General features: G+C 41.2%; 1 pseudogene; it reads right to left on the reverse strand.

Annotated features, from left to right (window-relative positions):
* Nucleotides 1–3,297: 3,297 nt before the first annotated feature.
* Nucleotides 3,298–6,159, reverse strand: LOC130869310 (histidine--tRNA ligase, cytoplasmic-like; annotated as a pseudogene).
* Between the last annotated feature and the right edge of the window lie 9,255 nt (nt 6,160–15,414).

A 15,414-nucleotide genomic window follows, 5' to 3' on the forward strand; every position in this document is an offset into this window, starting at 1 on the left:
TTAATGCACCGTAGCATGGGTTCCTGAAGACACGGTGAGAGACATGGTTACTTTCCTGGGCCTGACTTAGAAAACCCTGACGACAACAAGAAAAAGCAATGCTCCATCAGTCGCAGGTTATTCTCGTCCCAACACATGTTCTTAGAATGGAGAAAGTCACACTCGTGTTCTCTGAAGCCCCCAATACAGGCTGGAACCCAGGGCCCCGCTGATCCCTACTGACTCCATCCAGGGTCCCTGGTTACTTCAGAAGGCAGTATTGCTTCTGAAACTTAACGTTTTACTAAGCTATACCATACACTTGGAAAATGTGCACAATTGTTAGGCATAAAGCTTGATGGGTTTTCACCAAGTGGATCATCACCAGCCCCTCAGGCACCTTCGTGTTCTAACCCCAATCCTAACCCTCCTCTCCAGAGAACTCCACCTTCCTGTCTTTAAAGGTCATGAGCTACTTTCAGTTGGTTTTGACTTTTATGCAAATAGAATCCTTCGGGTTATTTGGGTTTTATGGATTTTTAACTCAAAACTGTGTGAGAGTGGCCTACATTATCTCACCTGCCTGCCATTGTGTCCATTGTCATCGGCACACGGTATTCCACTGCATGAGTGTGCCATCCTGTAAGTGGACATTTTGATGGGCTTCAGTTTTACACTGCACTGAGTAATGTTGCCCCGGGTGTGTATAGATATAAATATGCGCCTCTGTGTGCATATTTTGTAGGGCATGTGCCTAAAAATGGAGCCGCTGTCCTCTAAAGTGGATGTTTAGCATGTCTCCATCTTTTTTTTTTTTCTGGAAGATAGTTTTCAGTTTCTTTTCCAGAAGAACAATGTCATTTCAAAAGCTCCGTTTGTCAGCTGTTTCTGGGAACTTGCCTGAGAATCAGCAAAGCGATGGGCAGCAGTCACCACCCTTGGAATCTGTGCTCTCCCCCCTCCTTAGGAGGTCGAAGTCACCAAGGACTGCTGACCAAGAGTCTGACCGTTGGCAACCCCTCTTCTAGTACCACAGCCCCTCTCTCGAGGTGGCATCTGTACTGTGTGCCCTTCCATGCTGCCGTCCGGGATTTTCTGTCCCTTTCTTCCTCCCTCCTTGCCAACATTACATACTACGGTACCAGAATTACACAATGAAGCAAGCTGTGAGCAATTTTAATCACTATAAATGCCCTTCCTTAAGAAACTCTACACCCTGCCTCCGAGAAAAGCAGCAACCAACCATGCCAAGGGCCAGGGCTTACGATCTCCTCCACAAGACATCATTCCTGAGCACCAGCCCCAGATTGGCCCTGGACGTGGCATGACCCATAACAAGGCAACTGAAAGCAGAAGGAGAGAAATAGCACCTTTCTCCTACTTACCCAGGGATTGAATTGATGAGTGTTGAAGAAACAACATTGCTTAAAAACTTAGCGGTGAAAGGCATGTAACTGAAGAAAAACCTGCATTACCTCTTGCTGGGTCCTCATCAGGTCAGCAGCTCAGCACATCCCCACTTATGCAGAAGTAGTTGACAACATTTCAGAACACTTCTAAAAGATCTTCACTCCCCAGTTAGTCTGTTTTGTTTTTAGCTGAACATCCTTCACTCGTCATTACTAGTCTCTGTAAAGTCTGAGCTAAGACTAGTCTCTTTATAATGAAACCGTGTAATTATGTTTAAGTAATTACGTTTTCTTTTCCTGGGAGGTAAGTCAGTTTCCCTCCGTAAATGATGCCGAAGCCCCTCGTTTTTAGAGTGGGTTCTAATAGTTGATTGTATGCTCATCAACAGTCTTCTGGTCCAGCTATTCCGATTCTTCTGAATGCTAAAATTTGGAAAGTGATGTCTTAATTGAATTTTAATAAATGCTGACACCTGTGATATCCTTTCATCCATTTGCTTTGAGGTCATCATGTGTCGGCAGCTGGAGATCCCTCCGAGAACCTGATAGATGAGCCCCGGGTACCACAGAGCCCATTTCCTAACGGTAGCTGGAAACAGACAGATAAAATACTGAAAATATAATGAGCACAAGAAAGAGTGCAATTCCTGTGCTAAACAGTGACACATTGTGTATGTGTGTGTGGTGGGGGAGAGATGCTCAAATTAAATCAGGATCTCTCTAAAGATGTCACATATGAATTAAAATCTAAATTATCTGAGGTAGCAGCCACCAAGGGTACACAGGAAAGTATCTCAGGCAAAGGGTAGAGTCATAACAGGCCCAAGAGGGAAGGTATGGACGAATACAGCATGACCAATGAGCTCAGAGGGCTACGGGAACTTGGAGGCAGAGGACAGAGGAAGTCCAGCCTTGCTGGCCATCACTTGGAGCTGTCTAAGTTCCACATGACTGCACCTTGTGACTGGTCACATGTACGAGTTTTTCTCAAGATGATAGGAATCTGGTCATAGTGTGCTCCTCCAGATCCTGGTTCCCATCACACCCAACATCTTCACCCTTAATACTCATAGTACCTTGGAAGTTCTTTTTTTCCCCCTGAGCATCATTTCCTCTGAAGGATAATCTATTTATCATTTCTAGAAGCTGACATATTATTCTCTTTTAAAAACTTATTTGTACGATATCTGTGGGTGCACCCTCACATAGAGGTCAGAGAACAACCTGTTCATTGGTTCTCTTTCTCTTTCTTGGGGCCAATCAAGTTTACAGATAAGCTTGGCAGGGGATGCTTTTACCCACTGAGCCACCTTGCCACCCTGCTAACATGTTATTCTATTCTTTTCTAAGTGAATAAATAATACATCATATCCATTTTTCACATGTAATTATCCTTCCTTTAGTCAATAGGAAGATTTAATTAAGAGCTTAGGGATTGGATTGGATTGAAATTCTTTTTCTTATTTTGACTCTTTTCCTGTGTGTAGCTGATGTACTGCTTTGTGTCTCTTGAGTCTTTCAGTCTGGAAGGTGGGAATGATGCCTGCTGGGAGATGCTATAGGATTAGAAAAGGCGGCATACATTAACTTCCAGTGAGTGACTGTTAATAACAAAATTCTTCTGAAAAGCAAACAAACACTATACAATTCTTCAATTAAAAAAAGATTTGTCATTGAACTGACCTCCATGACACTGACATTATCCTTGACTTCCTGCTTTCAATGCTTGCCACTGCTTCCTCAAAGTACCACCGTTGTTTCAGTAACTTTGGGTTCTTCTTGGAGAGAAGCTCGGCTTTGACCCCAGAATCCCGTAGCTGTGAGAAAAGCTCCAATCTCACCTTCTGAAGCTTCTTCTTTGTGGGTCTCTGTGATCCATACTGTTTCCTCCAAAGCCTCTAATCTTTCCTCAACAATGGAACAAGCGACCCCTGGTCCAAAGCTGATCCCTGCATGGCATCCTGCAGCCTGAGGGTCTGTGGCAGGACTGCTTCATAGATGAACCTAGTATAGTATATATGCAGCCCAGCTCCCAAGCAGGGCTCAGGTTAAAGGAGTTTTTGTTGACAATGTCAAATGGGGTGAGATACTCAGACAATAGCTTTAGGTCCTCCAAGCCCTTGAACCCCTTACTTGTTTGGGGATAGTGGAGGATCCTAGAACAGAACGCCCCAGTATGCTGGAGAAACAATCTCCAATGACGTCAGCTGCTTCGTGTGCAAGACCCTTCCCTTCCATCATCCTATGCTTCCTTTTCTTCCAGAATTCCTTATTGTCCACTGAGGAAGAGATGGTACAGAACTTCCTCTCAGGAACACCACAGATGGCGAACATCCCACCCAGTATGCGCAGATCATTTCCCTTGACAAGAAAGTTGCCTCTATGAAGTGAAATCAGGATCTCATACATGATCTTTGAGCATCTGAATCAGGAATCAGAAAGTCAAACTGACTAGCATTGCCAAAATTACACTGGTGGAATTAACCATAATAAGCCGGGTGGTAGTGACACACACCTTTAATACAGCACTTGGAAGGCAGAGGTAGGTGGATCTCAGTGAGTTCAAGGCCAGCCTTGTCTAAAAAGCACGTTCCAGAATAACTAGGACTGTTACACAGAGAAATTCTGTCTCGAAAAATCAGGAATCTGTAGAAGAATGAAAATAGATCCATATCTATCACCATGCACAAAACTCAAGTCCAAATGGATTAAAGACCTCAATATCAGTCCAAACACACTGAACCTGATAGAAGAGAAAGTGGGAAGTACTCTACATCACATGGGCACAGGAGAACACTTCCTACGTATAACCCCAGCAGCACAAACACTAAGGACATCATTGAATAAATGGGACCTCCTGAGACTGAGAAGCTTCTGTAAAGCAAAGGACACTGTCACTAAGACAGAAAGGCAACCCACTGACTGGGAGAAGATCTTCACCAACCCCGCAACTGACAAAGGTCTGATATCCAAAATATACAAAGAACTCAAGAAATTAGACCGTAAAAGGTTAATCAATCCAATTATAAAATGGAGCACTGAGCTGAACAGAGATTTTTCAACAGAAGAAGTTCAAATGGCCAAAAGACACTTAAGATCATGCTCAACTTCCTTAGCAATCAGGGAAATGCAAATCAAGACAACATTAAGATACCATCTTACACCAGTCAGAATGGCTAAAATCAAAAACACCAGTGATAGCCTCTGCTGGAGAGGTTGTGGAGAAAGGGGCACTCTCATCCATTGCTGGTGGGAATGCAAACTTGTGCAACCACTTTGGAAAGCAGTGTGGCGGTTTCTCAGGAAAGTCTGGTTCAACCTACCTCTCGACCCAGCAATACCACTATTGGGAATATACCCAAGAGATGCCCGAACATACAACAAAAGTATATGCTCAACTATGTTCATAGCAGCATTGTTTGTAATAGCCAGAACCTGGAAACAACCTAGATGTCCTTCAATGGAAGAATGGATGAAGAAAGTATGGAATATATACATAGTAGAGTACTACTCAGCAGTAAAAAACAATGACTTCTTGAATTTTGCATACAAATGGACGGAAATAGAAAACAGTATCCTGAGTGAGGTAAGCCAGACCCAAAAAGAGGAACATGAGATGTACTCACTCATATTTGGTTTCTAGCCATAAATAAAGGACATTGAGACTATAATTCGTGATTCTAGAGAAGCTAAATCTAGTGAACCCAAAGAAAAACATATAAGCATCCCCCTGAATATTAACCTTCATCAGGCGATGAAAGAAGACAGAGACAGAGACCAACATTGGAGCACTGGACTGAAGTCTCACGATCCAAATCAGGAGCAGAAGGAGAGTGAGCACGAGCAAGGAACTCAGGACCGCTAGGGGTGCACCCACACACTGAGGCAATGGGGATGTTCTATCGGGAACTCACCAAGGCCAGCTGGCCGGGGTCTGAAAAAGCATGGGACAAAACCGGTCTCGCTGAACATAATGGACAATGAGGACTACTGAGAACTGAAGAACAATGGCAATGGGTTCTTGATCCTATTGCATGTAATGGCTTTGTGGGAGCCCAGGTAGTTTGGATGCTCACCTTAATAGACCTGGATGGAGGTGGGTGGTCCTTGGACCTCCCACAGGGCAGAGAAACCTGCTTGCTCTTTGGGCTGAGGAGGAAGGAAGACTTGATTGGGGGAGGGGGAGGGAATGGGAGGTGGTGGCGGGGAAGAGGCAGAAATCTTTAATAATTAAATAAATTAATTAATTAAAAAAAAGATAAAAAGAAAAAAAAAAGAATTCACCGTAACGGCATTGGGTTATAGCTGGGTTAACTCAGCAGTACACCTTAGCTATGTGGTGGTTAATGCTGGTCAGTTTGTTCATGCCAAATATGGAGCAAAAGGGATAGTGAGGTCATAAAAAAGGCACAGCAGCTGACCCTTCAGGTCACAAATAAGTGTGGCATCATCTCTGTGCTTTCCAATCAGTGTTCCCTTGAGTTCAAACACAGGTATATCACTCACTTCAACACGACATTGAAGCAGTGGACAGTGGCATGAAGCCCCATCCCTAACTGCCATCTTCCATAGGCTCTAGTCTCTTGTACACGTTGGGGGTTTTGAGCCCAAACTTCTGACATCATCATTGCCCACCTGTGCTTTCAGTTTCTCGCACTCAGCCACCTCCTTCTCTAGCTGCTTGGTGATGGAGCTCTCTCTGCAGCTTGAGGCCCTGCACTTGCTCTCCCGGAGGTCACACAAGCTTCTCCAGCCCAGCACGATCTGCCATCTGGCAACCAGCCAGAACTGACTGCTGTCTGAACCAACTTTGGTCGATTCACAGTCACCTTTTTAAAAAATGTTTATTTATTTTATTATGTATACAGTATTCTGTCTGTGTGTATGCCTGCAGGCCAGAAGAGGGCACCAGACCTCATTACAGATGGTTGTGAGCCACCATGTGGTTGCTGAAAATTGAACTCAGGACCTTTGGAAAAGCAGGCAATGCTCTTAACCTCTGAGCCATCTCTCCAGCCCCCACAGTCGCCTTTATAAATGACAAGAATTCAGTCTTTCTAACTCTGTTATTGGAGGCCCCCCTTTTTTCTCTTATCTTCCATGCTCTCATCAGTTTCCCAAGGGAACAGGAATGGACTCCAATTTATTCATCCACTACGACCTGATAATAATGCCATATTTCTGGTGCAGACTCGAATATACACCAGGCTTAAAACAACTGGGCAGTTTGTGTGAGATAAAAGTTCCAGCCATTGCCTTGCCAGTGGCTGTGTATGCAAGGCTGTGGTATAAATTGGAAAAAAGAAGGGAATGCTGATTGTCTCTGTTCTTAGGCCCAAGAGTTTTAAACAGAAGACAAGTATTCTATCTGAATCAAATAAGAAGTGCATTAGCATGAGACAGAGCTTAACCATGTGGTAAGTCATAGTGCTTCTGCTGTCGTCTGTCATTCCCATGAGCTTTGTCAAGCATCTATAAAAACTGCCACAGCAAATGGTACAGTTACACATAAGGACCACTTAGAAGATTTGGAGAGTCGTCAGCTGCCACTAAGAACAGGAATCCTCAGCTGTTGCCCTTCCTCCCTCACAAGTTGGTGTCACATAGCCCCATATGTAGGCCATAGAGAAATTTTATTTTAATTCTGATTACCATATTCAATTAAATTGGCGTTATAATTTCTAAAGGCATCTAAATTATTTTTATACAAATGATATCTGTGTGTGTGACTAATTATACCTGAAAGACAAACATACACATTCATTCAATAATACTGTTTTAAGATGTATGCTATATCAAATCAAATATACAAAAAAAAAATTACCAAGCAGAAAGGAAAGTAAGCACTTCTTTCTTTCTCCCGTCCTTCTTCTTTCCTTTGTTAAGTTTTAGGTTGCATTATTTCATATTTGTTTTGCTTTCTTAAGAAACACAATGAAACATTTTATTTAGGGATACACTAACAAAAGTTAAGAATAAAATTCAGGGGGTTCCCATGTGTCTTATTCTTTCCTTCAAGGAGAACACCTTACATTCGTTGGTTCCCTTGGGAGTTTTCAGCACAGACTTCTACTTGGCTTCGTCACAGCCCAGCTGTGCCTTGTGTCACTGTAATGTATCCTTCTGTGTGTGTGTACAGTGCACATTTGTGGGCACAGCTAGGATGTGGATGTCAGAGCACAGCTTAGTGGAGTTGGTTCTCTCCCACGGTTACTCAGATCCTGGGCATGGAATGGGTCACTGAGCTTGCCCAGCAAAAGCAAGTCATTGAACAATCCCACAAGCCCTGCAGGACACATGTATTACATGTGTTACTATCAACAAGTCAGTGTTGGTACATAATTTTTAGCTGATGTCTCCTTTATCCCAGTACCCTGAATAAGATCGGATGAATTTACCCCATTTCTTTCTTTTTCTTTTTCTTTTTTTTTTTTTTTTTTTTTTTTTTTTTTGGATTTTTCGAGACAGGGTTTCTCCGTAGCTTTTGGTTCCTGTCCTGGAACTAGCTCTTGTAGACCAGGCTGGCCTTGAACTCACAGAGATCCACCTGCTTCTGCCTCCCAAGTGCTGGGATTAAAGGCGTGCACCACCACTGCCCGGCTTCACCCCATTTCTTTATGTCTCTCTAGGCCGACAGTTTTTCAGCCTTTTCCTGCTTTTTGGTAACAATGACAATTTAAAAATGTTCTTTTTTTATTATTCAAAGCAATATTTTCATCTATTTTAAAACTATCTTATTCTTTTTTATTGTTTTTATTGCTCTATGCATTTTTCTCTGCTCCCCTCCCTTCTTCCCTTCTCTCCTTCTCCCCTTCTCCCCTCTCCTGTGACTCCTACACTCACAATTTACTCAGGAGATCTTCTCTTTTTCTCCTTCCTATTTAGATCCACGTATGTCTCTCTTAAGGTCCTCTTTGTTGTCTAGACTCTTTGGGGTTGTGGATTGTAGGTGTTTTTTTTTATTTATGTTTAAAAGCCACTTATAAGTGAGTTCATATTATATTTGTCTTTCTGGATTACCTCACTCAATATGTTTTTTTCTAGATCACCTCAGAGAGGGTGAGTCCTCCCATGGGAAGTCAACAAAGTCTGTCACATCCCTTGAGGCCCTCCCCCCCTGTATTCAAACTGAGCAAGGTATCCCTTCTTAGGGAATGGGCTCCAAAGAACCAGTTCATGCACTGAGGATAAATAGTGGTTCCACTGTTAGTGGTCCCACCAACTGCCCATGCCACACAACTGTCACTTCATTCAGAGATCCAGTTTGGTCTTATGCTGGTTCTTCGGCTGTCAGTCAGGGGTCAGTGAGCCCCCACTAGATCGAGTCAGCTGTTTCTGTGGGTATCCCCATCATGGTCTTGACTTTGCTAGTCATGTCAATCATCCTTCTTTGTGACTGGATTCCAGAGCCTGGCCCAGTGCTTAGCTGTGGATCTCTGCATCTGCTTCCATCAACTACTTGATGAAAGTTCTATGATGACAAGTAAGGTACTCATCAATCTGATTACAGTGGAAGGACAGATTAGGTACCCTCTCCACGATGGCTTAGATTCTTAGCTGGGGTCACCCTTGTGCTTTACTGGGAGTTTCCCTAGTGCCTGGTTTCTTGCTAACCCCACAATGACTCCCTCTTTCGAGGTACCTCTTTCCTTGCTCTCCCTGTCTGTTCTTTACCCAACTCGATCTTCTCAATCCCTCGTGTTCTCCTCCACACTCTCCTTCTCTGCTCCCCACTCCCCTACAACCCCTCCCCCTCCCGCCATGCCCAATTTTCTAAGGAGATCTTGTCTACTTCCCCTTCCTGGGGCTGTGGGGGTGGAGTGGGAGTCCATTAATGTCTCTCTTGGGTTTCTCCTTGTTTCCTGTGTTCTCTAGGGTTGTGGACTGTAGGCAGGTTATCCTTTGCTTTATGTCTAATATCCACTTATGATTGAGTACATATTGTGTTTGTTTTTCTGGGTCTGGGTTACCTCACTCAGGATATTTTTTCTAGTTCCATCCATTTGCCTGCAAATTTCAAGATATCATTTTTTTTTTTCATTACTATAGCTCTATAGTGGAGTTTGGTGTCAGGGATGGTGATGCTCCAGTAGTACTTTCTTGTACAGGATTGTTTTGGCTAGCCTGGGTTTTTTGTTTTTCTCTATGAAGTTGAGTACTGTTCTTTCAAGGTCTGTGAAGAATTGTGCGGGATTTTGATGAGGATTGCATTGAATCTGTAGTTTGCTTTTGGTAAAATTGTCATTTATACTATGTTGATCCTACCTATCCAAGAGCATGGGAGATCTTTCCATTTCTGATATCTTCTTCAGTTTCTTTCTTTAAAGGCTTAAAGAAGTTTTTCTGTGCCTTTTGGTTAGTTTATGGAAGGGTTTGTCTATCCTGTTGATTTTCTCAAACAACCAACTCTTTGTCTCATTGATTCTTTGTTTTGCTTTCTGTGTTTCTATTTTATTGATTTCAGCCCTCAGTCTGATTTTTTTCCTGGCATCTACTCCTCCTGGTGAAGTCTGCTTCTTTTTGTTCTAGAGCTTTCAAGTGTTCTGCTAAGTCACTAGTGTGAGAGTTCTCCACTTTTTTTATGTAGGCACTTAGAGATATGAACTTTCCTCTTAGCACTGCCTTCATAGTGTCCCATAAGTCTGGGTATGTTGTGTATTCATTTTCATTGAATTCTATGAAGTCTTTAATTTCTTTATTTCTTCCTTGACCCAGGGGTGATTCAGTTGAGCATTGTTCAGTTTCCATGTGATTGTGGGCTTTCTGCAATTTGTTTTGTTGTTGAATTTTAACTTTATGTCATGGTGATCCTATAAGATACAGGAGTTACTCAAATTTTTTGTATCTGTTGAAGTTTGCTTTGTTACCAAGTATGTGGTCAATTTTTGAGAAGGTTTCAAGAGGTGCTGAAAAGAAGGTATATTCTTTTGTGTTCGGGTGGAATATTCTATAGATGTCTGTTAAATCCATTCAAGTCCTAACATCTGTTAGTTCCCTTAATTCTCTGTTAATTTTCTGTTTGATAGACCTGTCCAGTGGTAAGAGTGGGGTGTTGAAGTCTCCCACTATTACTGTGTGGGTTTGATGTGTGATTTGAGCTTTAGAGTGTTTCTTTTACAAATGTGGGTGACTTTGTATTTGGGGCATAGATGTTCAGAATTGAGACTTCATCTTGATGTATTTATTCTGTGATGAATATGAAATGACCTTCATCTCTTTTGATTAATTTTAGTCTGAAGTCTATTTTGTCAGATATTAGGATAGCTACACTAGCTTGTTTCTTAGGTCCATTTGATTGGAAAATCTGTTCTAAACTCTTTATTCTGAGGTAATGTCTGTCTTTGAGGTTGAAGTGTGTTTCCTGTAAACAGCAGAAGGCTGGATCCTGTTTCCACATCCATTCTGTTAGCCTGTGTCTTTTTATAAGTGAATTGAGACTGTTGATATTAAGAGAAATTAATGACCAATGGTACCTGTTAATTTCGGTTTTGGTGGTGGTGGTAGTGTGTGTGTTTTTCTGTTCTTTGGGATTTGCTATTGTGGGGTTATCTATTACCTGTGTTTTTGTGAGTGTAACTAGGTTCTTTGGGCTGGAGTTTTCCTTATAGTACTTTCTGTAGTGCTGGATTTGTGGACAGGTGTGGTTTAAATATGGTTTTTGACATGAAATCTCTTGTTTTCTCCGTCTATGGTGCTATATACAGCTTTGCTGGATATAGCAGTCTGGGCTGGTATCTATAATCTCTTAGTGTCTGCAAAACGGCTATCCAAGACCTTCCAGCTTTCATAGTTTCCATTGAAAAGGTGAGTATAATCCCTATAGGTCTGCCTTTATATGTTACTTGGCCCTTTTCCTTTGCAGCTCTTAGTATTCTTTCTTTAGTTTGTACGTTAGTGTTTTGATTATTACGTGGTGACGGTACTTTTTGGGGTGGGGGGTTCACTCTATTTGGTGTTCTGTAAGCTTCATGTATCTTCCTAGGCATATTCTTCTTTAGTTTGGGAAAGTTTTCTTTTATGATTTTGTTGAATATGTATTCATTTCAACCTTTAAGCTGGACTTCTCATTCTTCTATCCCAATCATTCTTAGGTTTGGTCTTTCCATGGTATCACAGATTTCCTGGATATTTTGTATTAAAAGTTTGTTGGATTTAACATTTTCCTTGACCAGTTAGTCTATTTTCCTCTATTGTATCTTCAACACCTAAGATTCTCTTTCTATCTGTTATATTCTGTTGGTTATGCTTACATCTGCAGTTCCTGATTGTTGACCCAGGTTTTCTATTTTCAGAATTCCCTTGGTTTGTGTTTTCTTTATTGCATCTATTTCAGTTTTCAAGTCTTAAACTGTTTGAACTGTTTGCTTAATCTCTTTGGTTGTTTTTTCTTGGTTTTCTTGAGTTTCTTTAAGAGATTTATTGATTTCTTCCAATTTTTTGCTTGTTTTTTTTCTCCATTTCTTTAAGGGAATTTTTCATTTCATCTTTAAGGGGCTTTATCAGTTTCATAAAGTTATTTTTAAGGTCATTTTCTTCTGCTTCATCTGAATTGGGATGTTCAGGTCTTGCTGATGTAGAACCATGTTGTGGGGGCACTGCGGGCTGTGTTCCTGCCGCCCCAGCTCCTGGTCGCCTGGCTAGCTTATGCCCCGAAATAACAACACACAAACTGTATTCTTTTAAACACTGTTTGGCCCATTATATCTAGCCTCTTCTCGGCTAACTCTCGCACCTGGACTAGCCCATTTCTAATAATGTATGTAGCACCCCAAGGTGTGCTTACCGGGAAGATTCTAGCCTATGTCCATCCTGGGTCGGAGCTTCATCGCATCTGCCCTAGAGAGGAGAACTATCCAGTCTGAGCTCACTTCCTCTTCCTCCCAGCATTCTGTTCTGTTTACTCCACCCACCTATGTTCTAACCTATGAGGGCCAAGCAGTTTCTTTATTTTTTAACCAATGACCTTCCTCCATCAGAACCACCAGTTTCTGGTGGTGTCATATTGCTCTTTATGTTGTTAAATGTGTTTTTACACTTCTGTCTGCCCATCTCTTCCTTCAGCGGGTGAAGGTGGGGTCTATGCTTCAAGGGGTCCCTCTTCTTCCAGGTGCAGGCAGGTCTATGCCTCTGGTGAACACTGGTACTGGGTGTAGGTGGGGCCAAGGCTCAGGTGGTTGCAGATGTTGTGGGGGGGTGGTTTAGGTGTGAGGAGTGTGCTCTCAGGTCACTGGGGCTCTGGTATATAGGGGTGGGGCATGAGATGTGGCTTCAGGGTCTATGGTCTAGAGAGTGGGGCCCTCCAGCCAGCAAGTCAGGTACTCGTCTTGTCTTAAAGATGTTCTTACTGGTTATTTGTAGGACCCCTTAATTTCGGCCTGATTTATGTTTTCTTCTGAAATAAACTGCATTATGGGCTTGGGGTAGTCACGTAATACCTTGACTACACGGCCAAGCCTATCATCACTATCATCAATGGTGAAGAGAGAGCAGCAGATACCTTCATAAGAGGAACTCTGAAACCTGTAATTTCAAGAGGAAAAACTCATGCCAACGCATTATTCACTATGAATCCACAAATCTGTGAGATATATATATAAAATCTGTGAGATATATATATATATATATATATATATATGGATCGTAGATATATAGACAGGACAGAAAGACAGACAGACAGACAGATAGATACATGGTAACACAAAAAGATATAGAAAACATAAGACATTTTCTTAATATGGAAATAAGAGCTCCCTATTTCCAATTTTGAGTATTTGAGACTTTAGTGTAGAAATTGTCATTATTTGTTGTCATTACTAATGTCAAACAATTTGAATGAGTTAGCAGACATCAAGATTACCATATATTCGTTGTTTCTGTTTTTCAACTAGATATAAAAATAATCAAATTTTTTTTGGAAAAGGTAAAGCTCCCTTGCCCATCATACCTTTCGAGATTTTAAGGGCTTTCTGCAAGCAAAGTAAAGCATTAATATGGGCCGTGAATAAATAATGTAATAAAAAGAACAAATTCACTGCAGAAAATCCCAAAGAAAAACAAACCAATAGACAATTCTGTTATTCATAAAAATGGTTACCCTAATATAAACAACATTATTTTAATTATATTCTAGTTATTTACAAACCTTATACTTAGATTAAAAAAATATTCAGAGTTTCATGACTGCCTTGTAAGTAAGAAAAAAGTGTCAGTATCTTAATCTAGGTGGTGCATCTGGGAGAGAGCTTTCGGAAACACAGTGCCCATGTTAGAGAACTTTCGTCAGAGTCTATCCAGGGAGTGGATGTTTTAGGGAGTGAGGTCCACCTTCCGCTAGCCGATGAGTAGGGAAGTAAATCTCACAATGACCAAGTGAATTCTAGGTTTAAAATGCCCATCAGTGTATACACATAGTGTCTTTATGTGCAATCCACACACACCAGGTGGTGGTGGCACACACCTTTAATATCAGCACTCAGGAGGCAGAAGCAGGCAGATCTCTGTGAGTTCGAGGTCAGCCTGGTCTACAGAATGAGTTCCAGGGCTACACAGAGAAACCCTGTCTTGAAAAACCAAAAACAGCAACAGCAACAACAAAAATAAGTATACTTAATATCTCTTAAATCACACATTAAACTAAAGGAAATGGGTAAATTAAAGCCTGAAACAAAAATTTTGCAACAAATCATGTCTGAATAATTATTACTTTAAACCTGGATCACCAAAAAGAGAATTTTTTAAATTTAATTTAATGTATATTGGTGGTTTTGCCCGCCTATGTGTCTGTGTGAAGGTGGCTGAATGCCTGGAGTGGCAGTTTACAGACAGTTGTAAGCTGCCATGTGGGTGCTGGAAATTGAACTCAGGTCCTCTGGAAGAGTGGTCAACGATCTTAATTGCTGAGCCATTTCTCCAGGCCCCAAAGTGTTTTGTTTTTGTTTTGTTTTGGAGTAAAGTAGGCATCAGGTAACAATAATTTTAGCAAAAGTGAAAATTAGAAAAGCATTGTTTATCTATGAAACTTGTACTTGAAAATATAATTAAGGCCAGGACTGAAAAAAAAATTCTCCTTAAGCCAAAAAGAAAATCACTGAGTAGTCTCACATATGAATACAAAATATATTGATCTGAGCTGGGAATGATTGTATATGATTATCTTCCCAATACTTGGGAATCTGAGCCAGTGGATCACTGTATCAATGCCAGCCTAACACACAAACACACACACACACACACACAGAGACAGACACAGAGGATGTGATTAAAGATGAGTGTGGGAGGTTACCAGGGGCTGGGAAGAGTAGCAGGGAGGTAGGGATGGGTGAAGACTGAGAAATGGACTACATTGGAGTTACAACGGTATCCGAAACTCTAGTGTATGGTAACAGAGTATAACAACCACAGATAGTTATTGTGTATTCAGAACTCTCAAAACTAAAAAGAGGACGTGGAATATTTTCACCATAAGGAAGTGATGAAAGTTTAAGCAATAAACATGTTTAACCCATTTACACACTGTAGATATATATGGAAACAATATCCAGTACCTCATTCATAAACACATTTTTTGTTCGTTAGTTTAAAAATAATTTAATTTAGAATGATCGCATAGGTGTTTGTCCTGAGTTCATAATGTAGTTCAGCAGTAGAGGGCTTGCCTGGTGTGCACAAGTGCCAGCACTGAAAAATTTATAAATAAATAAATGCTTTTCCTGAGCAAGATAATTCAGTAGACCAAGCCAATACATGGGCTACAGAGACCAATTAGTGGCAGATTAGTTGTTAAGAGGTGAGTTATCAATATTATAAGAGTCTTAATCTCTGTTGTTACAGTGTATGGAGAAGACTTTTATTAGAACAAATTGCTGTGTTTAACCACAACTATATGTAACAATTTGAATATATACACACATATATGTATGTATACACAATGGACTCTTATGTGGTAAATAAACAAGTTCACTTAAAATCCCATCTTACAGCTGTTTTGTTTTATTGTGAACTATTTACAGGGTCAGCGCGATTGCTC

This window comes from Chionomys nivalis, chromosome 2 (assembly GCF_950005125.1).
Source record: "Chionomys nivalis chromosome 2, mChiNiv1.1, whole genome shotgun sequence".
NCBI lineage: Eukaryota > Metazoa > Chordata > Mammalia > Rodentia > Cricetidae > Chionomys > Chionomys nivalis.